The 14943-nt window shown below is 33.2% G+C and overlaps 1 protein-coding gene and 1 long non-coding RNA gene across 5 annotated transcripts in view; both read right to left on the reverse strand.

The window, feature by feature from the left end:
• Dach1 (dachshund family transcription factor 1) overlaps positions 1–14943 on the reverse strand; it is a 388734-nt gene that overhangs the window by 288385 nt on the left and 85406 nt on the right. The window lies entirely within an intron of this gene.
• Positions 1–14943, reverse strand: part of LOC147823490 (uncharacterized) — a 97909-nt gene that overhangs the window by 35936 nt on the left and 47030 nt on the right. Inside the window, exon 1 of the long non-coding RNA XR_015443696.1 lies at positions 1–14943. This exon is cut by the window's left edge and continues 18998 nt beyond it; it is cut by the window's right edge and continues 47030 nt beyond it. This is a non-coding gene — a long non-coding RNA (uncharacterized LOC147823490).

Genomic DNA, 14943 nt, shown 5'->3' on the forward strand with positions numbered 1-14943 from the left:
TTCAAGCAATAACACATGGCTAAAAACTGAAATGCAACCACTAAAGCAGCATTACATTTTGAAATCCTTTTTAGACAGACTCCAAAACATATCTTTATAATTATTTAAATAATAACCTGAAATACTTTGAAATGTACATTTAATCAAAATTCAATATCTCCTCTCCCTGAGGTTGCTACATCATCTGAACATGAATATTCATCTGACTTCATAATGGGTGTGCCAAGTTAAATAAATGAATCTGGTGAGTATAAATATCTGTTATATTAAAAGTTGACTGAGTGGCATATAATTTCTCCCGGTAATTCTGTGCCATGTTGAAGTTTAAATTAGTGCACTGTTAACGTCTGCTTTGAAGAAAGTTATTATGTACCTTCTATTGCAACCCAGTGAACTCCCCCTAGCTCCTGCATTATGTTGTTGCTTGTCTTTGTCTCTTTTTTCCTGTGGTCCTGTTTAAATTCTCACCTTGCTCTGCCCTTGTCATCAAGTCGTTCAAGCACAAAGCAGGGAGCATGGGGAGTGTTTACTCATTTCCCAAGTCCATTATCTTACACATTAATCACTGGTCTGGAACTTTTGGACAATGCTGAATCTGTTACCTTTTCCCCCCCGTTTCTGGCTGCTTTTCTGGTGAGTCCGACAGTTCGCCAGTTTCAAGCTGCACTTACACTTGATGACCCTTTCATTCGATTAACTATTTTTGTCCCTTAAAACTGGTTTGTATTTATAGTCCAGTGAAAATATAATCAATTTAAAGATGAAAGATGAAGCTCTAATTTTTCAATTGGTGCTTCTGCTTCACGGAACAACAGCCTAAGGGAGCTGTATATTTTAAATATTGGTTCGTGAAAGAATGTCTTTCTTGAGATTGACTCCCTTCTCTTCCACACCACCCTACCCCCACCATTATTACTGTCATTTCTAAAACAAAACATTAGTTAGAAATTCTGGTTAACTTTGGAAACCAGTTATTTAAAAAATTTAAAACAAACTTTTCACACTCTAAAATTGTCATGGTTCTTGCACAACAAGAAGGGATGATCTGGGAATCCAAAGTTTAGCTTCAATAATGACCACTAAACCAAGAGAAATAGATGTAAAAAAGCAGGACAGCTGGAGGCTCTTGAACTATAGTTGTCAAAAGATTTGTTTGTGAAACATGCATTTTATTGCCTTGTATGCATGTTATAATGAGGCCTGGACAACTGCAACATTACGCTTAATGATTGCAGTTCTTGTTTCAGCCAGTTTCCTTGTCCTCTCGCAATTAACGTTTTCCCAGATCACCCAAGGCTACTTTGTCAAGGGAAAAAAAATCTAAAATTCACATAAATGAGCAATGTCAATAGTTTAGAAAGAGTTTACTTAGAGAACAAAGGGCCCTTATGAAGCACTAGTGAGAAGAAATGGGGAAAAAATGAGTCCTCACAATGTAAGCCTTTTCTTAAAGCGACTTGTTATCAAGCAGTTCAAGATAGTCCCTCAAATCTGCATTAAAATGCATTTCATTCCATTGACTCATTTGCATTAATTTCTCCCATTATTTCTGAAAATGGCTGAATGTCTACCCAACACAATGCTGCAGCCTATCACAGGCTACCACGGAGGCCCCAGGTGCCAATTTACTCCTCTTAGTTCTTTTCATTCTGTTTGCTGATTCTGACAACTGGAGTTCTCTCTCAGTCCAAGGGACTTTTCAATTGGATTTGCTCGTGGTGACAAAATTGTTGCTTTGCTGAGAGGAGGGGGCTCTTTGATTGAGCGTCTATCATGCTGCCATGGGAAAGCTAGAGGCGAATGATTCTCAGTGGCTTCTGATTTCCAGTATTTGTTCAGCATTAGGCCCACTTATCTCCAGAAGAAAAAGCAACATGTAGAAAGAAAGTGACAGGCAGAAACACACTCACTTGCGCCTTCATTCTCACTGCACTCTGTATTCAAACAAGGGGGACCTATTACACTGAAAGCTCCAGATCAGCCTCACTCAATTATCACAGTTAATCCTTACAGCTCTATAAAGTAAATATTTCATTACAATTTCAAATAAACAGTCACCCAATCTAATGAAGCAAGAACTCAAAGTGGCAATGTCATAGAACTTGTTACCGTCATCAAAGGAAAGGACACAGCCTTGTCTACTAATAATGAAAAAATGGATACTGGCATATTTATGAACACCAGGGTGTTGTAGTTGTAAGGCTTTTTTCCCCCCCAATGCCAATGACCAATTTATCTTTCCAAATACAATTCAATTATCAGAATTCTATTGGTCTTTTTTCTCTCCTTCCCTTTATGTATCTTAGTTTTTCATCCCAGTCTCTTCACTGAGATCTTTACCTTCATCATCTGCACACAATTTGGCACTTTCAACTCTAAACTTTTCTTTTTTTCTGAACATCAGAGAATTCTGATTTGGTATTTCACATTCAAGAAATTTACAGAACATAGTGTGATCATTTTCATAATCCACGGTCTCTACATCAATGTTCTCAGGGCCTTTTATCCTTTATCTTCTGCTCTTATACTCTGGGGCAAGAGCATCTAAAAATAATTCTCATTTCACCAAATCTTAATAATTTGAAAAAAGCTTGAGTTGAATAGAGATAAGTAGATTAAGTCCTTAATCAAATGTTGAATTACCGCTCTGCTATTCTAACTCTCATTTTAATCCTAATCTTTAGTCCTTTGGGGAATCATTTTTCTCAAATTATTATTTTATCCTTCCTATTAAATATTCTAGCAATAGTCATTATACTTTCACACTTTTATAATTTACTGTACAGGACGGGGGTACAATGTGTATAATAGGACAATTTTGCCTGTATTTGTATGAGCTTATTCAAAAGAGAGCCCATCTTATGCAATAAGGCACAAATCTCCAATAGACAGTGACTATAAACCCCTCTTTTCCTCCCAATTTAACAATGCTCTATAGCCCCAGAGTTACTGTTTCTTAGGAAGTCAGATAAGCTGTCTTAGCTTAGTGGGGATTATTTACATGTTTTCTATTTTTCTTTTTTGCTCTGGGATACTTATTTATCCCCCTTTAAAAATAGAGCGTGAAATTCAAGCCTCTCAAACATCAAAGTGCTCACAAATCACCTCGTCAGAAAAGAGAACATGGTTATTAGAACATGGCTCTAACTCAGTAGGTGTGGAAGGGAACCTAGGACTCTGCATCTTTACTAAAATCACCAGGAGTCCTGCTGTTGCTAATGCTAGGGCTGTCCTTTGAGAAGCAAGGATCTAGACAACTATATGACACTTAAAATTGTCATAATGAAGTCTGGATTAGGGAATCCTTAGAATATCATCAAGATAAAGCCATTCTTATTAACTTAATTAAGAGAAACAACTAAAATATGAATGATTTAATAGATAATAGTACATTAGGAATTATCCAAGGCATAGATGATTTAAATAAGAATCCTACAACCACTACTGGTAATAATAATGATAATTAGTGCCTGCGGTGTACCCTTGATTAAGAACACATTTTGTTCTTACCGTAACTTTAAAACCCGGTAATATTATATTAATTATATAATTATACAGACCAGAAAACTGAGATTAAGTAAGAAAAAATAACTGACCCAAAATAGGCTCTGGAACCTGCATGAAGTACTGTGTGGAATCGCGCTCTCACTGCAGTACAGTGCAGATCAACTTTACCTCCCCATAGAAACCAGACCCCCTGGGGCATGGTCTGTCCCCACGCCTTCACGGAACACACCCCACGCAGGGCCCTCTGCAATTCAGATTGGGAAAATCAGGTGAAGTTCCTGACACCCTGCATTTACTCTCCAACTGAACGAATCAGCAAAAATCACACATAGGCAAGTGCAATGATAGAAATGATTAATATAGTGTGATAAGAAGTGATTTAGGAGTGTGCATCTAATGGTAAATGAAGACAGCTCTGAAATTTACATTTGAATTTTAGTATTCTATTTATTTATTTAGGGTGGTAGTATTGGGGATTGAGCTAAGAGCTTTCACACTGAGGTAAATCCACAATCCTCTTTTATTTTTAATTATTTTATATTTTTCTTTACTTTTTTTTATATTTTATTTTGGATCGGGGTCTCACTAAGTCAATAAATTTCTCAGGCCTTGGACTCCCAGAGTTAGGATTACAAGCATGCACTGCCATGCCAGGTTTAAAATTGAGTATCATTCTTATTGGACCAAATTAATACTATAATTTTTCTCAAGTCATTGCATTTCATATAAAAAGTGAAAACAAAAATAAGTGCTTTGAGCTAGGCTGCTGATAGCACATGCCTGTAATCTTAGCACTTCGGAGGCTGAGGCAGGAAGATTTATTTCCACAAGTTCAAAGGCAGTCTGGACTACATAGTGATTTCAAGACCAGCCTATTATACACAGTGAGACCCTATCTAAAAATAGGAAAACAAAAATAAGTGGCTTTTCACTGGCATATAAAATTGGGCTCACAGCACAGATATGGAAAGACAATTTTACACACTGCTGTATATACGATACTCACCCATATGTGCTGTTTCACTAGTGTTTTAATGCAACTAGTTCAATGCCATAATCATCATAAATATTAACATATATTACTTTATTTTTGTTTGAAGTCTCTCACATATATTAACTTGTTTTAACATATATGGTTTTATTCAATAAATTTTGTTATACCCATTTTTCAGATTATAAAACAGGCACAGAGCAATCAAGTAATAATCCAATAATCAATCCAGTAATAGAGTTGTAAATCCAGTTTTATGTCATTGGTAAGTAACAAAGTCAAGTTGGAAATTCACACACTGAGATTCCCCAATCATGCTCCTTAACAATTTGCCACACTACTTATTCATGTTTATAAAATATGCAAGTTATTCTAAGTTATTTCCAAGATCTATTTCTGCTCACAAATGCTAATACTCTGTGATAATGATTTAAAATATAAAATCTGAGGCATCAAGTTGTTTCAGGCTATTTAATTGGAATACTTTAAGTGCTTAATGTTATGCAGACCTCTGATTAAAGTTATCCTAATCTTAATTTGAGACCCTGCATTCCCTCTGTTATAGACCTGTGCACAAAAGATTATATTTACAACTAATATATCTTTTAAATTATCTTTAAATAAAAGGGACAGAAATTTCACTTTAAAGGCATATACTCAATAGAAAAAAACTGATAAAAAAATGGAGTATGTGCTTTCAAATTTAATGCAACAATCGACTTGAAATCTAAATTAACTTTTTAATAATAGGAGCAAAATGCTCTATTCACTCATTGATTCCTTTAACAAATATTTGTTGATTATGTAGCTTGTTCACAACCACCTTAGACACCAGGAAATAGATATTGAATAGTGGCAGAGCAAATACCACTGTTTGGACTCTAAAATATGATTTGTGAAATAATACTTATCATTCTAAACAACAGCATGATTAACTAGCTACCTTTATGTGTGCTTTATTTTTAACAATTTTTATTCTCACCATAGCATTTAAGATCACCAGCATTGTATTATACTGTTTATTATATAGACCAGCGAATCTTCACATACATGCCTGTCATATTGAAAGAATTGCAATAGACTTAACTATGTAAAACTATAAATGTTAAAACTGAAATAAAGGAAATAATTCTGTAAAAGCACAGAGAGAACATTCACAGCCTACAAAATTTCTAAAGTGAAAGTAGAACATTCACTAGGCTGTCCGTTCAATCAGTTTCCTTGGCCCTCTTTTTTTGAGACAGCCACTGGTCCAGGTTAGCCCTCAACTCACTAGCACAGACAGGTCTCAAACTCACCATTCTCCTGCCTCAGCCTCCCCTCCCCGCCGCTGGGATTACCAGCAGGCACCACCACACTCAGTTTAGCTTGATTGGTTTCCACGCCACACTTGTGAATGTTTGGGCTAGTGCTGTGTTCACAATAGGTGCATAGTAAGTAAATGCACAAGGCATGAAAGTCGTTTTCTCACTGTGCTGCTCTGCTTATTTTTTAGGGTTGAAGGTTTGTCACTGCAGTAAGCACCTGAGTACTTCATTTTCATTAGGAGAACTCTTCAGACTGATTTCTTACTCCCTTGACAACTCTTTACATCTTGAAATATATTTTTAGTCTTTTAATTCTAGCTATAGCAACTTAATTATCCTTTTACCTCCTTCACCATGCATTCCCTTTTCACTGAATCTTCCCATCTTTTTAAAAAATAAATATTACTTTCATTTCCTAAAAATAAACGTTAACTATTCTCTTTCTCCAAATCCTTGTGTCCAGGAAGTCCCATTCATTCTAATTTGCAATCTTCAAGGAGTTAACAAGTAATCCGCCATCAATATCAACACAGTCAACTAACTGGCCACCACCACCTGGCCATTTCTATTTTCATAAACACAACTTCTGCACGAGTTTGTCATCTTTGCCGAATTTTGTTTCCCTCTTATGTTCTTTTCCTGCTGCACCATACACCAAGCAATATAAATACATTTGGAAAACATCAATTTAGGCTTCCCCTCTCCAGTCTTCAAGCATCATTTCAATGACCGGATCCCACTCACTGTCTCGGTGAGGTTCCGCCCTACATCCCACAAGGGCTGTTGTAATAGTCTTCTAACTAGCCTTCCCACTTCCATCTCTACCACTTCCCAACTTGGCCCACCCTTGTCTATTAGGGTTTTACTTATCCTATGCAAATTTGGCTTTGTCCTTAAAAAATCTTTACTATTTCTTAATTATTCTCAAAATAAACTGTAAACTGGAGATCAAATTTTTATCTATTCCTTTCCTATCTCTTTGGTTATTTTTAAACAGCAATACTGGTTATCATTGTATGTCTTAGACATTATTGAAATGCTTTCACAAACTATTTTATTTACTTTACCTAGCTTCCATAAGAAGTGAGTTTTAAGATCCCCAGTTTTGCCACTAATGTTCATAGAGATACTAACTTATTTAAAATCACAAGATTATAGAGTGACAAAGCCGCTCTGATCCAAAAAAGGTTCTGTCTAAAGCTAAAGGCCTTCCATACAACTATATCCTACTGTCTTTCTGGGATTCCCTACCTACATCTCTCTTTCATCTCCCCATCTTTAGCCTCTTCATCTTTAGCTCTTATCTCTAGCTGAAATTTCAAGCCTAGAAGAATGTTAGCCCCTATAATCAACCACCGGTGAAATTTTTTTTGTTTTCTGTTGTATTGACAGTTAAACCCTGGGCTTTCAAACTGGGCTGTATTCCCACTGCCCCCTTTCTTTATTTCCTTTTATTTTGTTAAATTTCTCAGGCTGGGCTCAAACTTGCAAGCTTCCTGACTCAGCCTCCCAGAATGCTCAGATTACAGGAGTGTGCCACCATGCCTGGCTACCTGGAGAAGTTTTAGAAACTCCAGTGACCTGGCTTCTTCAACCTCTTGAGAGTCTTATTTAGTTGGTTTGATGTGAGGATTGGGCATGAGTAGTTTCTAAAAAGCAGTACAAATTTTCTAAGGTGCAGCCAGGTTTGACACCTACTGCATAACAAAACTAAATTATAAATAGTTGTACCAATTATCATGTAACTTCCATTATCTCTGATCCCAATGATTATTATTATTTCTCTCCCTGTAATTGTCTATACTTGATTGACATATGACTGACTTCCAGTAGGCTTTCAATAATAGCTTGTCAAATAAATACAGAAATAAAACTTTTGATTATTTTTACAAATATTTTGTGGGAATTAATAGTGTATGTGGTGAAATTTAATATTATGAAATTCCTCAAATTTCTCAGTGAGTAGGGAGGTAATAAAAGCACTGAAGAAAGTCATTCAAAAGGTTTCAGGGATGGGGATGTTCAGGAACTTTCTCGGCATGTGTGAGGCCCCAGATTCAGTCCCCAGCACTTGAAAAAAAATCTCAAAAGCCAAAAAAGCTCCTTTCCGACATTATGCAGTGGCTAGCATCTTTTACATATATGTGACAAATTACAGTTTCAACAAAGATAAAGACAACAGAGAAATCTTTGTTTTTGTTACAAAGCAGACAAAGCAGATTTTAAGTTTATACAACTGCCATTTTCCCCTAATGACAGAGTACATTTTCTCAATGATTAATTATTTAATCATAGAGAAACTAAACTGTCATATTACTTGGTAATTAACATATAATATATAACATTGTTTATCAATAAATTAATTTAATGCTATTCTCAGTATAATGATTTAAACTCTACCATTATATAACCTATATAAGTTTTTTTTGAAAAAGACATTTTAGAGGTTATTTTCTATGAGGGTTTATTAAAACTTTTAAAAGAATTTAAAACTCCTGTGTCTCTGCTATTACTTGAAACATTTAAGTTGTAGTTTTTTGAGGGGTGATTCAGTAGGGGAATAAAATACTTAAGAGTTTAAAGAGAATCTGAATGTCCACATAATAAAAATTAATCATGGTGAATTGCTTTGGGGAGAATCATACACTTGACCCACATTGAAGACTGAAATATTAATCCATTTCTATGACGGAGATCAAGCTTCATAGTCGCTTTTTATCCTCCTCATAATAAAAGCAACAGTTGTAAACCATAATGCTATAGTTCAAACAACGCCCCCCCCCCAAGACTTCAAATTTATTATAGCATTCATCTTTAAGACAAAAGACCTGGTGTAGGAAAAAAGCTCTTTTTAGCAAAAACCATGGTTGTTATTTATGGCTCAGATGCAAAGAGTGAGTTTGGGGAATTTATCAGAGATGAAGGTATGAAATGTTTTAGCTTGTTCTTCTCTCTCTAATCCATAAACCATTTTCTCAGCCACCCAAGTGAATTCTAATGGAACAGGAATGATGAAATAATATTTTCCTAGCCCTTTAACACTTTTTTTTTCTGTGTAAGTTTGAGTGGGATGAGAAGAATATGTTTTTTTAAATGAAGGATAATACAAGCAGTAAAGAAACAATATTTTACAATAAAATATGATTTAGCCTTGTAGGTAAAGTTTAGTATTTTAACAAGTTAATTTGTGTACTTAATTCTGGTAATTTCTATTATTATTTAATATTATTATGGGCTATCATAATTACAACTTCAGAATGCTATGGATGTATACCGTAAAATAATTTTAATACTATGAGCACCTTTACTGCTTCTAAAATTATGACTTATTCATAGTACATAACCACTTTTAATATTTTTATCCATTAGCTATATCTTCTTCATCATTTTCATTAAAAGAACATGCCATAGTCAAAATAAAGATGACTTATATCACTAATTGTCTATTCTCTGTTTTCAGACTGAGTATAAAAAATATGTGTGTGGGCTATAGGTGTATCTCAGTGATACAGCATGTGCTCAGAATAAGCAAGCCCTCATGTTCAATCTCCAGTACTGAAGAAAAATAGACTGATTCCTTATGACTGGCCAATGAGAAGCTCCATGCAAATAGGAAGGTTTGGAATGTGTTTCAATGCAATAGAAAAATAATTCTTTATTCCTACACATAGCTTTTCTTAAAATGAATATTCAATAAATGTGATTGGAAAACAGTTACAGTATTTGCCTTTTAGAAAGTAAGACATTTAAAATTATGTTCACTTTTTTAAAGTATTGTACTTACAGTTATATAGTTCTGAGCTCAGTAAGTAAGCTATACAGATGTCATTTTTTTTCTTTTCTAATTCAAAAAAGACAGGCAATTTTAGAACAAAATAAGGCAGCCAGATAAAATATGGAATAATCTTTAAACAAAACCTTTCCTGGCATTGTTTGATAGATGTTGCACTACTTGTATTGTTGACTAAATTTCTTTTAAATTGTTTATACAGCTCAAGAAAAATATGATCTCTAGACAATTTTTAACATCACAGTTTGTAGAATTAAGAAGAATCCATTAATGACTCATTTGACAATACACATTTTTATTGCACATTTTGTGATTGTTGGGGTTATTTTCCCCTTAGTTTTGATACTATAATTCATTTGCCACCATTTTCATCTCTACTATACTTCTTTATCTTGACAAAAGAGTAAAAGGTAATTAGTTTCTGTGGTGACCTGTTCATCAAACATTGCAGTTCTTTTGGATTTGTAAATTCATTCCAAATTAGTATTCAGAATGCAATGTGTATAAGCATTCAGCACAAGTAGTGTGAGTTTGTTTGTGCTTGATAGACTAGGAACTAGAGTTAGGATGACATAATTCATTTGAGTGTACACTGTCAGTGGAAGAAGTACTAAGTTTGACAAATAAAACTACAAAGATCATATTTAAATGTCTTTCTGAAACTTTTTGTCCTAACTCCTTTAAAGATTTGATAACACTCTACACAAAATATTTTAATCTTCTAGTTCCATTTTATTAGCTACAAAGTTTTAAAAATGAACTTTCTTTATTTAGCATGCAAAGTTTTACACACTCTAAAATAATAGTTCTCCAACCTTGCAACAGAAACATCTGTAGAATTTTTTTTTTTTTCTTTAAACAGAGGCTTTCTGTATAACACAGACTGGCCTTGAATTCAGGGCAATCCTCCTGTCTCACCCTCCCAAGTGTTGGGATTAGAGACATGTGCCACCATGCCCAGGTGTAGAATTCTTTAAAAGTGAATATTTAGGTTTCACGCCAAGAATATAAAATCCAATATATCAAAGATAAAACCCATATCTACATGACTAATTCATATCACCCACTTTGGTTGATTAGGATGTACACTTTGTGAGGTCGTTTTTTCTGAGGAAAATAGTAGATTGTAAATCAGATACTTTTTAACACCAAATGTAGTAAATAATATTTCAAGTTATTAAGTTATCACAATGCTATGATTTTAGTACTCGTGTAAAAAATATTTCTTATATTGATGCTATAAAATTCATAGTTCTCAAAGCATTACTTTGATTTTACCTTTTTTGAGCAATAAATGTAATCTTCAGAAAGAAATCTTCCAGAACACCAAATTCTATCAGTTATTGACTGAAATTAATAATAGGTGACATGATCTTATGCATAAAAACCTTTCACAAAAAGTAGATGATTTACATGAAAAAGAGTCTAATTTCATTATCCACTATTTTCTACAGACAATATTCTTTCACATAAGAAAAGGAAGCTGTAATACACTATGCTTTGGGATTCTAATCAGAAACCTATAAACAATGTATAACTTACAAATGCCCTTCAGTGCATTAGAATACTTTTAGTACAGCTTTAAAATTTTAAATCAATTCTGCCATTCACTCTATATTATTTATCTTCAATTTCTCCATATTTTAAATGTCACTGTGTCATATTAAGTAATAAAAAGTTTAAAAGATTATAACCTGAACTTAGCAGATATTCACTTTCATTACTGAGCCTGAAATCCTTTGCTTCTTGAATTTTCACTGTAAAAGAATCTTATTTTTGATTTTTGCTTTGTTCATTCGTAAATGCACTGACAATTTCACATGCACTGACAATTTCACATGCATTCAACAGTCTAAAGTATCACAATGTTATTTTAAGCCAATTCTAATAGTAAGATAATGGTATTTAAAGCATTTGGCTGGTAGTCAGATTATTTTGTCATCTTTTTAAAAAATTATCCTATTATGTAATACCAGCTGAAATTATTTGGCATTATTCTGGTAGTCTAAACCATTCTTTAATTGTCAGTTCTATAATTTATATGTCGAATAATCTAGTAACTAATTTTATCATATCTAATGTTCTAGAAAAAAATGAAAAAAGACATTCAAAGATTAATTTGGGGGAGAGGGATGCTGTGAATGGAAACAGGGGTTCATGAATGTTCAGCATGTGCTCTACAACTGATCTACACCCCCAGCTTTGGTTAATTTTTATATATGTTACAAGTACCTATTTTAATTAAGTAACAGAACAAGCCTTATTACAAGGAAAACATCTATAACAAAATCTTCTTGGCAAATGTAGCTTACTTTTCAAAAATGTCTTTACCAAATAAGTGTGATAATTATTATCTCTTTCTCACTTAATGGCAATAAAAATCTGTATTAACTAAAGCTACAGGATTCCATATCCGTATTAGTTTCTCAGGACCTAGAGAGTTATATGAGAAAAAATAATTATGTACACAATAGCCAGGTGTCTCTTACCCTTCAGAGCAAAGCAGATCTTTCCTTGACTACATGATTTTTGCTGTAACGCTATTCTCATTAAAATGGAATTTGTGTTAACTTCCCTGTACTAGGACTTACTAATAGGATTGCTAGCAATTATTATACTGAAATGAAATCAGCACAAACTATTAGATCTGTTTAAACAAGTTAAAAATAAACCTTGATTAAATGTTCTTTTATAAGAAGGTGCTCATTAGGGCTCCATGGCCTTCAGAAAAATTGGTGTTTCATTAACATCAAAGAATGTATTGAGTTTAAACTCCCTAGCCTAAAAAGCTAGGTAGAAAATAAAGTTTTAAAAACATTTTAGGTAATAATATTTTCGAAGTGTTCTTCCTTATTCTTGGTTTAGTCATTAGAAATCTACTCTTAAGAATAAGGAGTATTGTTAAAAAAAAAAAAAAAAACCCACATCATTACCAAAAACAAAAATGGTGGGGGGAGACTAAAACAACAAAAAAAAATTTTTAAATCTTTGCCAGAATGATCAAATGATATATTTCTTTAAGGGTGAAATATGACCTTGATTTTAAACTGTTGAATTAAAAAGTCATTTGAGTATTTAAATGTAAAGGACTATATCAATTTAAGCATCCTGGTAATCACTTTTGCAAAAAAAAAGAGAGAGAGAGAGAGTAGCTTTTAAACCAGTGTAGTACTCACAGACCACTAGAAAGAAGTATGCCTTTCAAGAAAGAGAAATAGATTTTCCTTTGCTACAATGAAACAGTAAACTACAGTAATCTGACTTAGTGAAAAATGTTCTGTTTATGATAACCTAACCTAAGTAAGATAAAGTTTTGCAAAAAAGTACTTTGACTATGGTTTTCAAAAGCATAACAAGATGAGAAGCATTCTTATAATTGTCCATCTTTCTCTTTCTACACCATTAAACACACACACACACATAAACACACATACACACACACACTAGGAAATGGTAAACAAAGGTAAATAGTAAATATATTTACCATTTGTAAAGGTAAATGTTACTTGCATGAAGTTAGACATTATCTTCATGGTGGAGGATGGGTAAAGATGAACATAACCACTTGGAAAACCAAGTAAATCATCAATGATTGAAAACAGCAGCAACGTGTCATCTAAAGCTAATAGCTGGTTCATCTATTTAAAGATTATAGTTTACTGTAGTTTTTAGAGTTTTTAAACACAATAATTATTTTTCAAATACCACACATATTATTCTGAACACACCATGTAGTAATTACTACTATAATTTAATCTCTTCATATGGACTAATATCCTCTACAGTATACCAGCCCCTCGCCTGCACAGCAATATGAATAAGTTCTGGTTTTTAAAAGGAACAAGTCTTCCAGTTTAAGTAATTAATATTCCTTAATTAAACATACTAAGGCACAGACAATGGATTCTTTATAAATCTGTGAGCATACCTAAAAGCAACAAAATCACACTTTTGTTAAAGCATTTGTGTGTATTTTGCACAATTTTTGAAAGTTTAACCTCTGTAGATCAATGTGCTTCCTTAAAAGACTTTAATAAATTAAAGTGCAGAGAGCTTTTTTTCACCAGGCAGAAAAAGCTGATGAGACAGGTTTAGTTTAATCTCAGGCAATAGAAGTCATTAACCATTCTCTCAGGGATTAAAATATAGCTTGCCCTTTTCTTCTCTCACTTATCATTAGCATCACTTTAATCTCCTAGCGTTTCACACTGCTATTTTAATCATTACTTACTGCCTTTTGACAAGTGCAGAACATGCTTTTTCTCATTGAGGCAATATCCTGGTTTTAGCTGACAAATGTAGGACATAATGTAGAAATATCAAAGTGACATCTCTTAAACACACCTTCATCATAAAAATCTCTAAAGATACAATATTCCTTTGTCTGGTATTTCCATGAAAATTATCATTTGAAAGGTTTATATCTTAAATAAAGAAAAAAGTTTCTTCTAAATAAAACAAAAACTAGTTTGGAAAAATATTATGCTGAGTAAATGAGATCCTAAAATATGCACATAAATGTTATTCTTTCTCTCAAAAATACATGGTCACGAACTTCCAAGTATTTACAAAAGCAGTCTTTGGTTTAAACATAACCTTAAAAACAAATTATGTTCTATGGAAATAGATACTCTATTACCATTTGATGCTTTATAATAATGATATACAGTGCATCCTCGATTGAACCAAAACAAAGAGCTAAAATTATGTCTAATTCTATTATTTTATAATATCTACCACAAGCCTGCTGATCAGTGAATATTAAGTAATTCTTAGAGAAAATTTAGATAGAAACGACAATAGTTACAACTATATTGACACGTAACACCTAAAAACCTATTGTAAGTGTTACAATTGAATAATTTGCTACATTTTCTGAATCCTTATTTTAGCTGAAAGAAAAACCACATGATGTTTGTTAATGTCCTTTTATTAATAACATTTAGGTTAATTTACAGACTGTCCTTAATCTAATCTGCCTAAACTTGAAGTGGATGGCAAATTTGGAATAAATCTCATGGCATTTAGAAATTTTTTAAATTTTGTGTTGACTTTAGAGATAAGTATGATAAGTATGAGAATACATTCTAACATCTTTATAAAAACTAAACCAAAACGAAATTTTTCATAATTATAAAACCTGACTTTTTCAACTGAAGCACCAATTTTTTGGTACCGATCACCCACACTTGGCCTCAAGCCCTTTAATCTAGTCCATCTGTAATGATCTCATAGTACTTTCAACCATTATTTAACTGTTAGAAGAAAAAATATGTCGCACTATATGTTTCGACAATAAAATCCCTTCTTAAGCTTCACAAAGCAGAACAATTCATTATTTGATCTCT

This window comes from Heterocephalus glaber, unplaced genomic scaffold (assembly GCF_053883595.1).
Source record: "Heterocephalus glaber isolate CG9 unplaced genomic scaffold, H.glaber_assembly_v1.0 deba00001577, whole genome shotgun sequence".
Taxonomy (NCBI): Eukaryota; Metazoa; Chordata; class Mammalia; order Rodentia; family Bathyergidae; genus Heterocephalus; species Heterocephalus glaber.